The 17,633-nt window shown below is 55.8% G+C and overlaps 1 protein-coding gene across 3 annotated transcripts in view; it reads left to right on the top strand.

Annotated features, from left to right (window-relative positions):
* ZNF423 (zinc finger protein 423) overlaps positions 1-17,633 on the top strand; it is a 300,257-nt gene that overhangs the window by 57,543 nt on the left and 225,081 nt on the right. The gene's annotated exons all lie outside the window — the stretch shown is intronic.

Here is a 17,633-nt window from a genome sequence, read left to right as displayed (position 1 = left end):
GGGGAGCTGCTGGGGGACCTGGGGGGCTGGCTCAGTAACTACAAACGCTGGTTGTGGGAATCATATACTTCACGTCACATTCCTGTCTCTCATCCAGACTACCCCGTGCAACACAAGTTTTATATCAGCTCCATGTGGTCAATAAAATATATACGGAGACTGATATGCCCTGATTGTCCAGGGACCATGTTTCCTTCTTGGGGGCACATACAGATGGGCCCCAGTACTCCCACAGCACGGACTGGGAAGCTCCCTGTCACGGGCGTCTTTGTCACGGGTGTCTCTGCACATTCACTGCAGTCTACTTGCGTAAAAGCCACTTTGATAGGAGGTTTAAAGTCCAGTCGAAATCGGAATTCCTATATTTCCCTTCCTGGAAGGGTCTGCTTTACACTCTCAGGCCGGCAGACCCAAGCCCATGCTTCCAGGGGAAGACATGGGGGAAGCTCAGACTGGTGGGGTGCGTGGCCATTAGGGGGTGATGGGGTGACTTGGCAGTCAGGGGACTTGGGTTTTTAGTTGAGTTCTGCCCTTGCCTAAGTGCCTTCTCTGTGCCTCAGTTTCCCCAGCTATAAAAAGAGGTGGATAAATGAGGTTTTTCTAATTGTGAAGTTCTGTAATCTGGAGCCTGAGATTGGAGCTGGCTTTGGGGTCTTTGGGAGCTCCTTAGCAGAGGGCATGGCTCTCTTGTTTGTATCTAGCCAGCGCCCCTCCTGGTAACAGGCTCCCTGCCTGTCCCCTGTTTTAGGACCCTGAGCAGCTGGCTCTGGCTCCATGGGGGTGCTGGGACCAGTCCAGCCTTGTGAACGCTTGGGCCTGAGGACACCTACAAGGGAGTCATTTTGTCCAATGCCCTCCTCTTTCAGATGTGGAGACTGAGGCAAGGCGAGAGGTTTGCTCCGGGTCAGTCGTTCCAGAAACGTGGTGTCAGGCCTCAGGCACATGGACATGTAACATTTGAATGGTTACACATTGAATTTGTGGTTTTGTGCTCATTTGTGGCTTAATGCTGCTGCTCAAGTCATGCAAGTGAGAAAACTCGATTGGTGAAGTTTTAAGTAATAGTACGCAATACTTGGATTCAGCAAACATCATGAAGATGGTTCACAGACGGCTGAGATTTGGGAAACGCTGGTATGGACTGGACAGAGGGAAGTGGAGAGCTAGCACTTGAACCCAGGTTCCTGGATTCCTGGTCCAGTGCCCTTTCCCGCAGGATCTAGACGTCTTGATTGGAGAGTCTGAAGAGTCCTGCCTGGGTCCTGGCTGACCCAGGCTTGGGCATGTTGTGTCTGGGGGAGTCTGAAGCCAGATGTGGGGGGGTGCTCATTCTCAGGAGGAGCGCTGGTGGTCGGGCACACCTGGGGGGCGGCACTGGGAAGGGGAGCGGAGGGGGCTGTGTAGCCCCTGTCCTATCTCCGTCTGTGTGGGGGCGATGCATTCCCCGTGGTTGGAGGAAACACGGTGAGATTAAAGACTCCGTGTCGCATCGGGCACCCTGGAGTTGTGGGGTGCATGTGCTCAGACTTGCCGCCCGTTCTGAGGAAGAGCCCCATGTGGTCCAAAGCCCTGAACCAGGAAAGCACCGAGCCTGATGGCGTCCATGGAAGGTCCTCCCTCCTCCCTGCTTTCCCAGGGGCACTAGAGGCAATGAGGACAGGTGGGGACAGCAGTGGGCTTCCGGAGGGCACTGGCAGTGCTTTTGGGGGCTGCAAAGCCCCTGAGGGTGCACCTTGGCAGTGAGGTGGCTCTGGTTTGCAGAAGGCAGGGGCATTGCCAGGGGCTGTATGGGGCCTTGTGGTCCGTAGTTCTCTGATTTGTGGGGCCCATTTCCAGCCAGGAGCTGAGTGTGCTCTGCGTGCTTGTGCGGGAAGAGACGCGTGCCTCCTTGTGAGTCCTTCTGGCCCTGGCGGCTCCGTGGTGCCGGTCAGCTTTGGACTTTCTGCTCGGCAATGGGCCACGGGAGGGCCAAGCTGCTGGGCATTGGATCATCCACAGCTGGGCAATGGATTATTTGGTTTTCTTGGGCCCTTTTTGATGATTTTTGTAGTGCATGCGTGTGATAAATTGTCCTTCCCAATTTTGTTGAGCTTGGGCTGTTAACGTCAGCTTGTATTCCCTGAGCATGGGTGCTTGTGAGATGGCGGCAGGAGACAGTCAGTTTGGGAGGCAGTCCCGGGCATGGGGGATGTCGTCGAACACTTCCTTGGTACGTGCCAGGCGTGGAGTAAATGCTCTGCCTCCAGTATCACGGAGCCAGCCCAGCGCCCCGATGAGGTGGGTGCTCCTTCCAGCAGCACCTCCAGCATTTCTCCACGGGCTATGTCAGGGGCAGCCATCTGGTGGAGGACAGGACCAAAGGCCTGGCTGAAGCTGCTTTACTGTCACGCGTTTCATTAAGCTGAGAAAATGTCACTTGGCCGCATCAGGGAATGGGGGCAGGTGCCAGGAAGATGATGGGGAGCAAAGCCTCCCCAAGCCACCCTTGGCACTGCTGTTGAGAATCGCCATCATTTGGCGGAAGAGGAGAGGGGTTTGGAGCAAACAGTAGTGGGTCCCCAGTGCCCAGCCAGTGAACCGTGGAGCCTGGACTCGAACCCAACTCCTCCTGCAGCCAGAGCCGGAGCTTTCACCTCGGCAGCGCCTGGCGTGGGGAGGCAGACAGCTGAGCAGAGACCCGAAGGCTCGGCATTGTAGGGGCTTCGGGAAGGTCCCTGGCATTATGGGGTGCAAGGTGGCCACGGAGGGTCTTGGCTCACCAGACCAAAGGACTGCAGGGTGAGGTGAGCAGGGTGGGCTGGGAGTATCTTACCAGGAGGAGGGCAGGGCTGTAGGCACCGGGCAGCTCCTGTGTTTGGGGGCCCAGCCAGCCCTGAATGCAGGCTTTCCATTTTCCCCACCCCGCACCTGCTTTGCCCTGGCTTAGGGAGTGTGATGGAGAGCCCCGAGGAAGAGGCAGAACACACTGTGCTCTGCTTACCCTTGGCCTTCCCAGCTTCCCCGCCCGTGGGGATTCTGTGGCCACCGCCCCAGGGACTGGCCTGCTCTGTTGTGCCCCTGAGTCAGAGCCCTGACAGTGATGGAGAGCCTGGCCTGGCAGGGAAGGCGACAGAACCAGCTCACAGCAGTGTCTCTGTTTTGGGTCTTGGGAGGAGACCCCTCACCTGGCAAATCCGGGGCTGCTGATAGCCGAGCCCAGGAAGGAGCACAGCATTCAGAGCTGAGGGCTAGGGGTGCCTAGTAGGTGCACAGTTTGAAATCATCTCCTGCTGGTTTTTCTTATCCATAAAATGGAGGATGAGGGGTCAGTACCTATTAATGAGACGGTTTAAGCAGGAGACATTCTTAACCTATTTTGAGTCACAGATGCCTTTGAGTGGCCACTGGAAGAGTGCGGATTCTCTTCCCAAACACACAGAGCGTTTTGCATGGAATTTCAGGGGACTTCACAGATTCCTCGCCCCGCCCCCCATCTTCTCCCTGCCTTGCCAGGCCATGGGTTCAAACTCCCTAGGAATGTGAAACCCTTTGTGAAGTCCCCACAGGGGTGGGCGGGTGGCACAGGGGAGGGGCTGCCGTAAGCTGCTACCAGCCCCTGCTACAGGGGCAGCTGTCGGAGAGCACCGGCCGGCTGGCCAGGGCACCTGGGCCCAGAATTGCCACATCTTTTGAGCTTTTAAAAGGGAAACCAGAAAGCTAGATTTCATGCGAAATCATCAGATTGAAAAAAGTATAGGAACCATATCTTCTTAAAGAAGCTTTACTGATATAATTTCCCTGTCATACAGTGGGTCCACTTAAAGTGTACACGTCAGTGGATGTTAGTGTATCTGGAGATATGTGCCTCCATCTGCACAGACAATCGAGGACATTTTCCTGACCTCAGAAATACATCCTGCACCTTAGGAGTCACCCCACAACTTTCCATCACCCCAGCCCTAGGCAACTGGCAGTCTGCTTCCTTGTCTGTGGATTTGCCCATCCTTGTAAATGGAATCAGAGAACATGTAGTCTCATTGACTAGCTTCTTTCATTTAACATATTTTCAAGGTTTGCCCATGTTGTGTCAGCCCTCCTTTCCTTTTTATGGCTGAATGCTCTTCTGTCTGGATATGCCACATTTTGTTCCTCCAGTCACGTGTTAATGGACATGTGGGTAGTTTCCACCTTTTGGCTACAGTGACTAGTGCTGCTGTGAACTTTGTGTACAAGTTTTTGTTTGAACATTTGTTTTCAGTTTGGGAGTGGGGGCATATACCTAGGAGTGGAATTGCTGGGGCATATGGTCACTCCATGCTTCACTTTTCAGGGACCTGCCAGACTGCTTTCCACAGCTGCGCCATTTTACACTCCTACCAGCACGTACGAGGGTGCCAAATTCTCCATATCCTCACCAGCACTGGTCATTTTCCTTTGTAACCTTTTGATTTTTTACTCTAGCCTTCCTATGTGAAGTGGTGTCTCATTTTGGACAACTCATATTTTTGAAAAACACTGTTCGGGACAAAGAAAGTCCTGCCAGTGGGTTTCAGCCTTGGCTGCCGGTTATCATGTTGCTAAGTGTGGCCTTACCAAGCGACCACTGCCTAGGCCTGACGTTCCAGGCCTCTCTGTTCCCTGTGACCCCCCCCTCTCCAGCCAAGCCTCCCTTCAGTGGTCTCTCTTCTCTCAAGCCCTTTGGAATGAGGTCTATATGTGGCAGGTGCCAGGACGATCGTGAGCCCTACAAAGTGGGGTTTTCGGGAAGCAGCCCAGCCACACTGCGTTTGAGCTGGGAGCTCTCCAATCTCAGTCTCGCTGGAATCTCCTACCTCTACGGGCTGAGTTTCTGGACAGGTTGGGCTTCCTTCCAACATGGCTGATTTGGACCAAGCCTCGGGGGTTCAGTGGGAGGAGGGTTTGGAGGGTGGTCTGGAGATACAAAACAGTTAATTTGTTAACAAATGCTCATTGTCAATTCCTGGGCAGCTTAGCCAAGTTTATTTCTGGCGTGGTGACAGACACGCTTGTGGTGGGAGAGAAACACCGATATAAGCAGTTTGCAATGGCTCCGAAGCCTGAGACCTTACTGGTGTGATCAGAGTGTTAGGCCTTTTTGCCACGTGACAGGTCTCATTGTCCTGGTTCATGGAGCCCTCATTCCCATTTACGAGCTGCTTCTAGGAGCCAGGCCTCCTCCTCAGTGCTTTTCACACAAGGAAACTGAGGCACAGAGATGCTTGTGACTTGCTCAGGGTAACACAGCCAGGAAGTGCAGAGCCCAGATTGGAACCCAGGCAGGTTTCGTGTGAATATAGCACCTACACTGTAAGTGGCAGACCCGCCGGTGGGAAAGTTGGTCCAGGCTCTTCATTTGAGAGCGGACACAGTGGCTACGTGAGGGGTCAGCTCTGTGTCCTGGTCCTTCCTGGGTCAGGTGGAGAAGCCTAACCAGCGCCAGGCCTCCTGGTTTGCTGCCGGGAAGGAGGAGAGTTGCATGTTTTGAAGGCCTTGCACACATTTCCCAGCTTCAAAGGCTGAGCCTGGAAAACATTGGGCCAGGCTCTCTGCAGGGACTCCCTCCTGCCTGAGCCCAACCCGCCTCCCCGTGGGCCCCTGCTGGGACGTTGCTGGGCGTTGGGCGTGGGTGCAGTTTGCAGGGGGAAGCTGGTGTTAGCACTCTGGGCTCTGGGACCTGCTCAGGTGGGAGATTTAAGTGCTGGCTATCAGATGTCCTGAGGGCTCCTTGCAGAGGGGTGCCAGGGACCTTTCATTTTCCTTTTGACCAGGTTCTGGGTAAGGAGTGGGGTAGGGAGGGTGGTCAGTGTTCCACACCTGACAGAGGTGCAGCCCCCATCACCCCCTGCAGACTCTAGGTTTGGATGAGAGCAGTGGATGGAAATGTCCGGAGACTGCAGCCCCTCTGTGCAGCCCAGCTTGCACTTCTGAACCTTCTCGGAGCTGCCTCCCCCCGCCTCCCCTCACCCCACTTGTGTTTTCCTAGAGCATGTATTTATTATTTCAACTACTTCACAGAAACTCCACCCGCAACGCTGTACTTCTGTACACTTTCTGTTCGTATCTCTCGGCCCTTTTTCCAGCTCCATCTGAGTGTGCACAAACCTTCTACCTGGGTGAAGTCTGGGTGAAGGGCCGGTGGAATCCACGGAGCCTGTGAGGCTGAGCTTCATGTAACCCCCATACCTACAGATCTTTCCGTGTCAGTAGCTGCCGGGGTCACTGGGTGGATGGGTATTTCTTTCCTACACACCCTCCCCTATTGGACACCTGGGCTGCGTTCAGCTCGGGGCTGTTATAAATAATGCTGTGGCTGACATCTGCGTGCAGGGGACCGGTCTTTTTCTCCTTTGGAATTTTTCTTAGGGGCTCCCGGCACCTTTCAACTTTTCTTTCGATCCTCAGATCAAGGCTGGAGAGCCTTTCCCTATCCCCCTCCTCCCCTCCTGGCTCCTTCCAGTTCTTTCCTCAGTGACCTCCTACCTGGCTCATCGGTGAGGATGTCCTGGCCTCCCTCTGTCCCCACCATCTGGTGGCCAATGCCGGCAGCTGCCCAGGCCCCTTTGGCTCTGGCGGGCTTGGCAGTGCTGCCCACCCCTGCGCTTAAGCCCCCAACCCAGTCATTTTTCTCGATGAGGACCAGGGGACAATTTAGAGGAACAAAAAAGTTCTAAATAGATGTAGAAATTTCCCAGCATTTTAAAGACTTATGAAATGTGGTTTTATGTGGGCCAGCTGGGGAGTTTCTCATTAGCTCTGCTGGGGCATCTGTGGGGAATTGAGCTAAGTGGAGCCAGGCAGGCTGGGTAGGAAGACTTGGTGGCCCCGAGCTCACCGGGGGAGCGTGGCAGGCATGTGCCAGCTGGTCTGCACGGCGGATCCCCGGCCAGACCGGCCCGGGCTGTGCCTTTGTTAGAGCTGCTTCCCCTGGCACAGGAGGCCTCAGAAACCTTCAGGTGGTGACTGGAGCCGAGACGTGGCCACTCTGTTACCATGGTGAGCAGCCCACGAGGTAGGGCATCTGTGCCCTACCTCACAGGGCATCTGTACACACACACACACACACACACACACACTTGTGTGTGTGTACGTGTGTGTGTGCACGTGTGTGTGTCTGTGCGTGCGCCCAGGTGCTGCAGCCCTTACTCATTCCTCTGGGGGCCCCGGGGCCTCTGTGTCCCTCCGTGTGACATCCTGGGCCCCTAGGGCTGACTTGGACTAGTTCTCTGAGCGGTTGTGGTGTTTCCTGCCCACCTCTTTCCTCTGGCTCTGGACCAGCCAGGGGCCCCTGCTGGGCTGCACTTTATGTCACTTCCTTTGTGTCATGTCTGCCGTGCACGCGTGTCCACGTGTCCAGGGTGTGTGCGAGGGCGTGTGTGGCGTCTCTTCTCACTCCCTTTTCCTCCCCTCTGGCCTGGCTGATGGTTTCGGTTTCATGTCCATGGAATAGGGCTTGTCTTGCTGATTTTCGCCTCTCTGGGCGAACTTGGAGCTTCCTCAGAGACAGCGTCTCTGTGTCATTTGTCTTGTACCCGTAGTCTGGCACACAGCAGCTGCTCTGCTATCATACCCTTGCTCTGCGGTGAGGTAGCCTGCTCCAGCCCTGCTGACTCGGGGCTGTTCACCCCCAAAAACCCCCTTCTCAGCCCCTGGCGGCCCCCTTCTCCTCTCCTGGTGCTGTTGGGCTTTTCAGGGGCGTCAGTAATGAGGGAGGGCTGGTCCTGCTTTCTTCAGGCTTGGGTGCTCCCTGAAGGTAGGGGCGTGTCTCCGTGCCATCTGACCCTCCCTAAGGCCTGAGCACCCACTGGGGTGCTATGGAAATCAGCAATCCTTCGGTGACTTGAAGCCTCACTGTAAACCAGGGACACAGTGAAGCGTGTCTGTGGGTGTGGGCGTGATGGGACATTGCTTCTCGTGACTTTGGGGAGGTCGCCTGTGTTGCCCAGGTGTGGCTTACACCAGGTCTGCTCAAACTTGATTGTTCATGTAACTCTGGTGATCTTGTTAAAGTGAGAATTCTGACTCACAAGTGGGGCCTGAGATTCTGCATTTCTAATCAGCTCCAGAGTGGCGTTGATGCTGCGAGCCCACACAGTATCCCAGGTACCAAGGACTGCAAGGGTTTGCTGAGTTAAGCCCTCTGGTCTGCTCCTCTTGGCCTTCATCTGGCTGGGCTCTCTGCCCTACGAGCTCATCCTTTGAAGTGCAGCCTAAAGGACACCTCCTCCAGGAAGCATACCATGATAGCCCTGGCATAATTTTTGTGCCTTCCTTTGTGCCCCTGAGCCTTGGGGGTTGCCCTGATCTTGGTTGGCCCTCTGCTCCTTGTTTTGGGGCCCAGTTCCCTTGCTGCTCTCTTCACTGCTCAGGCAGTGACCATGTGATTCTTTGTGCTCCCAGAGCCTAGCCCTAGCTTGGTAACTGGCAGGTACTGGCACATGTTTGCCAAGGTGGAGAACTTGCTTCTTGGCCTGTATTTGCCCATGGCAGTTCAGGGCCAGATCTTTGTTCAACTTAGTTAAGAGCAAGAATTGGGTTTGTGGTCCAGATACTTATTAGCTGTGTGACTTTGTGTAAGTTACTTAACCTCTCTGTGCTTCCATTTTCTCATCTGAGATGGGGATTAGTGTCCTGCTTCCTAGGGCCTTTGTGAGGATTATACGAGGGCATCCATGTGGGATGGTCCTAGCCCCCTAGGGTGGCACCTGGTACTCTGCACTTTTATTCTTGCTATTGAGACCACACTGGGGGAAGCTTGGATCAGGGCTTACCTCTGAGCCTGGATCTGTGCAGCGGCAGAGAAGGCTCGGATGGACCCTTCCTTTCCTCCCTCCCATGCCTCTCCCCGTCTTGACTGGCAGTCCCTGGGCATTGCCACAGTGGGTAGGGAACTCTTGCAGGGCTGAGGTGAGACTGAGTCCTCAGGGACCATCCTCTCATGCTGACCCTGGTTGCTGGGGCGTGGCTCATTTCCCAAGTGGAAAAGCCAGGGTGGGGTTGGTGCAGGGTGGGCAGGGTCCACTCTGAAAGGCAAAGGGCCTGAGGCTGTCATGGGATCAGTTTCCTTCCCTGGGAGGGGCTTGATGCAGACTGGGCCGCCATGGGAAATGGCCAAGGTCAGCCCAGTCATGTCGCCTGGCTGGTCCTGGCTTCCTGGGCGGGCACTCGGCCGGGCCCAGCTCCAGGGGTGGGTATGGTCAGTGCGGTGGCCGTCCACGGAGATTAGCCTGTTGTCATCTCAGTGACATTCCCTTAAAATCCTGGAGTGTCCGGGCAGGTGTGAGGCAGGTGTGAGTGTGCGTGTGTATGTGTGCACACACACTCCACATGTGTATAGGCTGAACCTGGCTAACTGATGCCATTGTTGTGATAATTCTTTTTCCCTTGGTTGTGGCTGACTGCTTTAACTGATGGCTGCGGGCCGTAGTGGTGATGGTTAGCACATCACACTGATACTGAATCCAGTAAAGGGGATACACTTTTGCTTATGCTATTCTCTTTCTCAGGGCTAAATGCTTTGTAAATACTACAAGTTGTGGAACCAGGGGCAGGACCTGATTTGCTCGCTGTTGTGTCCTCACAACTAGCTATTATTACAGGCGACTGTAATAACTATAAGAAAGTACTAACCATCTAGTGAGCGTTTACTGGTGCCAGACAGTGCACCTGACATGCATCATCTCACTTAACCCTCTTTAACCACAGGTGGGAGGAAGCATCAGCCCCATCCCATAGGTGCGTAATTGAGGCTTGAGGTGGATAGGCTGGTGCAGGTTTCATAGCTCGTTGGGGCCAGAGCAGAGATTTGAACCTGGGATGGTTTTGTCTGAGTCTAGGCCCCACACTCTGCAGTTGCTAATTCGCAGTGACTGGGACTCAGTGGAGACGTGCCCTTGTGGAAGGGCATCCCCAAGGATGTGCTAAGAGCCCTAATGCGGTCGTTATAGTGACGCCCCATTAGTGAGAGGCCACCGGGGCCAGTGTGGGAATGCACGACTAATGATGGGCACGAGTCTGAGCATGTTCTTCAACAGTGCACGTGCACACACAACACACACTCGCTCACAAACACGCACAGGCACACACCTTCACACACACACACTGACACACGTACACCCAGACGTGTAATACACAGGCACATACACATCAGTGCATACACTGGACATACATTCACATGTACGTACTCCCCAACAACACGTACTCGCACTCAGTGCACCGACACATTCACGTGTGTGTTCCTGCAGACCTCACACATGCACCCACACCCACAAACATGCACACAAAGAAGTGTGCACAGATGCACGCATGCATGCATATACAGTTGGCCCTTCGTATCTGTGAGTTTTGCATTGCGGACTGCAGATTGGAAATATTCAGGGGGAAAAAAAATCCCAGAAAGTTCCAATAAGCACAACTTGAATTTGCCGAGCAATATGCTGAATCGCTGAGAATGACGGGGTGTGGAGGCAGACCCTGCGGTAGTCTACATCTAGACTACAAATGCTCTATATAAATGCTCCCCATTTTAGGTAAGGGCTCTAGCATCCAAGGAGTTGGGTATCGGTGGGCGTCCCGGAATCAATCGCCCGCAGATACCGAGGCAGGACCGCGTGTGTGCCCACACATACCCAGTGCACATATGCACACGCTTACACCTGGGCGCACATACCTGGACATGTGCACACGTGCCCCCCACGCCCATCAACACCCTCAGCTTGCAGATGGGCAGCCAGAGCCTGCTTCTGGGATGTCTCTGCTCCAGGAGGAGAGCCACGCTCCCACCAGGCACTCTTCAGCATGCCCAGCTTGTCTCCTTGCTCTTCGTTTTCTTTGGTTTCTTTGTTGTACCCCCAGGGCCTCAGACATTCTTTCCATCCAAAGATTCACAGTCCTGCTGCTGGGCCCCGGGCTGGACTGACCGGGTGCAGACGCAGAGACCAGCGCCCATCTGTCTGCTGGCCTGCACGGCCAGCTCTGGCCCACAGGTGCCCCCACCCCCAACTTGGACATGACTTCATTTCCACCCTGCACCTGCCCCTTTAAGAGCCCAGGGGCCTGGTGGGCCTGTCTCCAGGGTTGGGCTGGGGGAGGCTGGACAGCTGTGGTGGGGGAGAAGCTTTGTTAGCTCCCAGGGGCCTCTTGGAGCCCGAGCAATGCTGGGGAAACTGAAACAAAGGCCGACAATGGCCTCCTTCCCTCCCTGGGCGGCTGTGGAGCAGGGCCTGCATGGGCGGCCTCTGGGGGCCCCTGTTATTTCCTGTGCTGGCTGCGGGGCTCCTGGCCAGCCACAAATGGGCAGGAAGCAGGCTGGGCATCTCCTCCCCACCCGCCGGGCTGGCCCTCGCAGGCCAGAGTAGCCGCTTCTGTGAGCGGGGCCAGTGCGGCGGCTTGCCTGCTCCACCGTCGGCTGCTCCAGCCTTGGCCTCGGCCGCCCGGGGCTCAGGTCTGCCCAGGCTTCCCGGGAGGGGCCCCTGACCCCGGCCCGCCGACCTCTCCCTCCTGCAGACCCCACGTGCTCCCACCATCTGTGCTAGAGGCCGTGTTTCTGTCGCCCGAGCCTTTGAGGCCAGATTGCCGCACCCACAGAACGGAGGGTAAAGCCGGGCAGGAAGCAATGTATTGGTTATTAATCACCTCATCTGGGACTGTGCTACAAGGCAGCTTAGGTCTCGTCTTACGGTTTGGGTTACATTTCAGGGGAAGGTTAGGCTTAGGGTTACCAAGCCCTAAAGACTCAGAAGACAGGAGTCGGGACGTAGGTTTGGAAGCACACTCACTCTTGTTGGAGTCCCGGATTCACCACCGGTGAGTTCGTCGCCTTAATCACGGGCGTCTCCTTGCGCCCTGCTAGGCCAAGGACCCCGTGGTGTCCTGCCCTCCAGGACTCAGCCTCGAGGGACGAGCCGGTGAACACTCAGCAATGCTATTCGCTTATTAGCTGTGAGGTCGCACTGGATGAGGTTCTTTGCCTTCCCAGGCCTGTTTCCTGATCTGTAAAGTGGGGAGACTGAAGCCCCACCTGGTGGCATTGTTCTGAGGACACGCCTGGCACTCAGCAAACACCCAGGACACGCCAGCTCTGGTGCTGATGAGTGAAATGGGGTGAGGTGGCCCACGTGTCACAGGGCAGCTACAGTAATCAGTGAAAGAGCTCATTGTCGGAAGCCTAAGGTGAGGGTCACTGTTCAGGGGAGCTTCCTGGCAGCCTCGGCCCAACGAGAAATAGGCTGGGGGCAGCGTGGCCGCCTCCATCAGATCCAAGTACTCAGGACACAGGAACGTTCAGCCCTGGCACTAAATGCTGAGGAATTTGCTGTGTGGTCCTCATTAATCATTGCGCAAGCAACAGGCGCTGTCTCAGTCACAATGTGGCACACGGCGCAGACCCGTCTTTCCGAGAGGTCTTTCTTAAACGGACCCTGGAAACACGTTCAGGGCCTCAGTGCACACCACAGCCGTGCGTTACACGCAAGGTGACCTGGAGGGATCTGAGCAGAGACTGTGTCTTGGCCACCTGCTCAGGTTACTTTCCTAAGTGCCTGGTCAAATGCAGTCACACGGCTGCTTTCATGTAGGACCTCCGTGCCAGTGGTCGCCCGCCATGAGTCTTGGGGGTGGTTCTTCCAGTGCTTTAGACCTCAGAAACCACCTCCCTTTTTTGGAGGACCCCCTATCCCCAATTTGTGGAGTCTTGGGACAGTTTGGGAAGCTGTTTCCATCCTTACATTTTGAGCTCAACAGCTCAGGAGACACCTCGCCGACCATGTCCCATCTCTTCTGCCCAGACTGTAATCTGCCCACGGTTGGAATGCTTGGGCCTGAGGGTTTTCATCCGGCCACTCCCCACCCCTGTTCACTTTTTCAGGATTTTCATCTTTCCTCATCTTATCAGAGTGGAATCCAGCCTCCAGGGGGCAGAGTCAGGGGGACTGAGGCTCAGAAAGGTTAAGAGACTTAGGGTCGGAGCTCCTAATTCAGTCTCTCCATAGACACACAGACACCTAATGCAACCCCCCTACCCCGACACTCAGCCCCACTCTGCTCTGCACGTGTGTATGAATATTGTTCTATGCCTGAGACATAAAGACCTGCTGGAGCCCCTCCTGACCCCTTCCTCCTCCCAGTTGGCCGGACTGTGGGCCCCCGGAAGGCCTGCTGTGGCCACTTGCCCCTGTGTCTGGCGGGCGCCCTGTGAAGTTTCCATGGTGAGCTCTCCTTTGGGGGCCCCTGTGTGGGACTTTCCATCTGGGTGGAAATCTGACCCGCAGGCCTGGGCAGGAGGAAATGCCTTCCCCAAATGTGGAGACAAAGAAAAGAGAGGCGGCCAGCCTGGGATTCCAGCCAGAGCCCCTGACTCCTGCAAAGCCACAGAGCCGGGGACCCCCAGGGACCTGGGGCCAGTCTGCCTAGGAGCTGCCCCTTAGGGAAGGCCACAGCTATGCCCCGTGGGATGGCTCTAGGGGCTGAGTGCCCTGGACCCTGTGGTCCTGGCCTTGACTTTGTGTGTGTTTCTACTTGCGCGAGCAGCATGCTCCTACAGAGATTAGGGTCAGCTGGTTGCTAACCGCCTGGGCAGGATTCGAACTCGAATCTCTCTGTCCCCAAGGCCCATTGTGCTTGTCACTCTGCCCCCTGGCCTCCCTCAAACAGGCATTCCACAGGCATTACCTCAGTGGATCCTTGAGCAGTGCTTTGACCATAGGTGTTGTCGTTCCTGTTTCCCGTGGGTGGAAACTGAGCCTCAGAGAGGCTGGGGGTCTTGCCCAATGTCACACAGCAAGCGTGTGGCAGAGCTGCATTGCAGCACAGGTCACCTAAGCCCACCTTCTACCTTGCTGATCGCAATATGTGTGCACATGTCAGGACATTGCTAGCTCATTTAACATCTCCCTGTTTAGATGCAAACGTGCCCCAAAGAGGGCAACACCAGTTTAAACAGGGTGTTGCAGTCAGTGCGGCTGCCTGCGTGAGCCCAGGACGTGGGGGCCGCCTCATGGGGCAAGTGGCTGTGACTCGGGGGTTTTGAGATGTGTGTCTTCATCCCTCGCTCTTGATACAGGAGCCTGGCACCTCACAGTGTGTCCCCATCCATGACAGCTGTAGCTCAGGCCAGATGACGGTTTGGCCTCATCGGCTGACTTCAGAACCTGGCTCCTGCCCCACCCCCCCCATCCTGACACCAGGGATGGGCTTGTGTCTGACCCACAGGTTTGTGAAGGGACCCCAAGGCTGAAGGGTGGAGCATGTGCCACTGTGCAGGGACGGGGAGTGTGGTGGGTGCTGAATTGTCCCCATCATGGGTGGTACCCTTGGTCTTCCCCCCTCCTCCCGATTTCCCCTGGGCACCATCCCCAGCCCAGTTCCTGGGGCCTGGCCAGATGGCAGATACCTGCTCAGGCCATGACGAAGCTCCCCTTCAAGGAGCTTGACTGGTTTTGGGGAGATTGGCCAATCTGCTGCTAACACCTGGCCCCGTGGGGGCTCAGCCAACCAGCACCCCCATCCCTAGCCTGGGCAAGGGGACGGCGGGGCCTGGGCAACTGGGCCTCCTGCTGCTGGGGAAAGGGCCCTTCACCTCGTGCTCTGTAGCACCATGACCTCCAGGGCTCAGGTCAAGGTCTGGGCTGGTAGGTTGGACGGCAGATAAGGGGGAGCTTAAGGATTGGGGAATGGCTGGAGCACTGGACTGGGAGTCCAGAGCCCCACGCTCTGGGCCCAGCTCTGTGGCTAGCCAGACTCGGGGACCACCATGAGCCTTGGGAGATCATGCTGCCCTGAGGCAGGGTGGTCCCAGGGAGGGTCTCGCTGGAGCATTTTGCTGGGAGAGTCGAAACTGGGGTGGAGGCCTCAGCCCAGGGAGGGTCTTTTACGGGAGTCTCTCCCTGTGTCCTGCATTCGCATCCTAACCCCATGCCTTTGCTTGGGCTCTGTCCGCCTCCCGGAATGCCCTCGTCTCCCCCCATCACCTACGCAAAGCTGCATGTTTTTCAAGCCCAGCCTCATGCCGCCCTCTGCGAAGTCTCTGCACATGTGTGTCCTGGGGGCCTGCTCTTCCCATGAAGTCCCATCCTGCCCTTCGGGAAGGGAACCTGAAGGACCATGTGCTGGCTTGTCCCTGTTCATAGGCTCCATCTCCCCTGCCACTATGGACCATTTCTCTCCTTCCCTGCTAGTAATCCAGTAATGAGGTCAAGTTGTGCTTTATTCACTGGGGAACAATTTCTCAGAACGTATATCACCAGGAAGTGCTACTGAATGTCTGACCGCCTTCTCAGTTGCTGCTGGATGAACCTCAGTGCTGGTATTGCAGGACCTCTCCCTGATGGCCCGTGGTGGCTGAGTCGGAATTACAGCTGGCAAGATCCCGACAGGCTTCACTCTGTCAGTCAGAAATATTCTTGAGCACCTACTAAGCGCAGGCACTGTGCTAGGTGAACAGGGCCAACAAAATCTGTGTGCAGTCCAGTGGAGGAGATGACGCCCAGCAAAGTAAATGCATAAATACGTATATGTTTTCTCTGGGGGGTGGCCAGTTAGAGTGATGGGTGTGGGCAGGAGCGGGCTGTCTGGATGGGGCGATCAGGAAAGCCTCTGTGCCTGGAAGGGGCACAGCGGGTGTGAGTCATGCAGGGCTGGGAACGGTGTTCCAGACGTCTCGGTGGTGGGAGTGGGCTGGGCTTGCTGAAGATAGAAGAAAGGACATCCCTGTGGCTGGACTAGCCTGAACCAGGGGCAGAGGGAGGCAGCAGCTCTTGTAGGACCTTGAGTCGTAGTGGGCACTGGGGGTTTTGTCCTGAGTTGAAGGGAAGCTGGGGCAGCAGGGGGGAAGGCCCCCTGTAGCTGTGTGTGGTAAGAGTGAAGCACGTGCTCATCCAGGTGAGAGATGATGGGAGCTGGGACCAAGGTCAGGAGGTGAGAAGAGGTCAGAGCAAGAATTTCTTTTGGAGGTAGGGCCAGCAGAATCAGTGGCTGAATTGGGTGTCCAGAGGAGAAAAGGAGAGGAACCGGATGACTCTGAGCAGCTGGCTGGCTGGAGGTGCCCTTCCTGTGACGGGGGTCTGGGAGGAGCCCCTCTGGTGCAGACGGTGGTGGGGCTCAGGAGTTAGGCTTTGGCCATTTGTCTGAGATGCCTCCTAGGTGCCGAGTGGGCGATGGTCCTGTGACCTGGGGAGGATGAGACCGGGCATGTATTTGGGTGTCACGGCTGTGTAGTTGGTGCTTGGAGCTGGGACGGACGCACTGCATGGCCAGTGAGCCCGGACAGAACAAAGGAGCGGAGGTGTGCGCCCAGGCAGGCGTTCAGCACTGAAGGTTGTGTGACGAGGAGAGACTGAGATGGCTGGGTGGTCAGGGAGCTGGGAGGAAACCCAGATGCGCTAGAACCCAACGAAGACAGTCCTCAGGAAGGAGAGGTCACTGGGCAGGTGCGAAGCTTTCCAAGGCGGTGTGCTATGTATGACCTTGCTGGACCCAGCTCTTGCTAAAGACCCGGTCAAGTTGCTTGAGAGTCGTGCAAATGGGAGGGAAGACCGGCCGAGCGGCTCTCGTGCTTGGCGGGAGCCAGAGCTGCTAAAACAGCCTTTGCTGGAAACATTCTGGGGCGAGAAGAGATGGGGTTCAGGGGTTAATGAAATGAACTCTCATCTGAAGACTGGCCCATCCGGGGGTATCTGTGCTGAGTCCCCCCCTTCCAGGCTCCCGCTCGAGAAATGTACCCGCGGCCAGTCCAGGGGTGGTGTCTGGGAGCCGCAGACTGTCCGCGGCGGAGTCCAGCTGTGAGCGAGCCCTCAGTGCTGAAATTGCCAGCCCCGCACAGCCCAGAGCCAGCCCGAGGAAGTGGGCCAGTCGCACCTCGTACAGGATTAAAGGGATGTGTAATGGATTAAAGATCAAAAATGTTAATTAAGAAATGGTCTTTTCTAATAAGATGCCTTGAAGGGCACAGGCCTGGAAAGGAGGGGCTTTCTCATTTTGGCAACACGGCTTCTGTTGTAATGAAATTGGTTCACAGACAGTGGGGAGGACCCGACGTAAGTCTCGTTTTAAAGACATCTCCATCCAAATTAATTAGCAATAAAAAACGGAGGGCAGAGCAGAGCGTCAGGCTGGCAGGCAGGCGTGTGTGGACTTCAGAGAATTCTGTCTGTGTCCCGGTGCCCGCCGGAATGTTGTCCGAGGGCACGTTTCGAGGGGACTTCGTGGGGTCTGGCTGCTTCTAGGGTTGAGGGATGAGGCCTGATTTTTGCTAAACCTAACTCAATGGGGGCTTGCTGTGTGACTTTTGGCTGTTCATGACCCTCTCTGATCGTTCCTCTCCTATCTGCCTTCCCCATCTGTTGTATCAAATAGACTCTTAGATATGAGTGATTTGAAAACTCAACTCTCTGGGAGAATCAATGAGATTTTTACTAAGGGATTGTCTGATCTCTCTGTGCCTCATCTGGCCGTGGTGACTCTGTGTCCTGTTTTCCCAGGCCTTCCCTGGGTGCCAGGCTGTGAAGTCCCCCAGGTTGCTTGAATGCCTCCCAATGGCACCATAACCTGACAGTTAAGAATTGGGATCTAGAGTCTGCCAGGTCATAAACTTGAATCCCAGCTCAGTCCCCTACTTGGGACCTTAGCTTAGTCACTTGACT

Source organism: Rhinolophus hipposideros, assembly GCF_964194185.1.
Source record: "Rhinolophus hipposideros genome assembly, chromosome: 21".
NCBI classification, from domain to species: domain Eukaryota; kingdom Metazoa; phylum Chordata; class Mammalia; order Chiroptera; family Rhinolophidae; genus Rhinolophus; species Rhinolophus hipposideros.
Note: the sequence above shows the minus strand (reverse complement) of the source record. Positions and strands in the feature narration are given on the sequence as shown.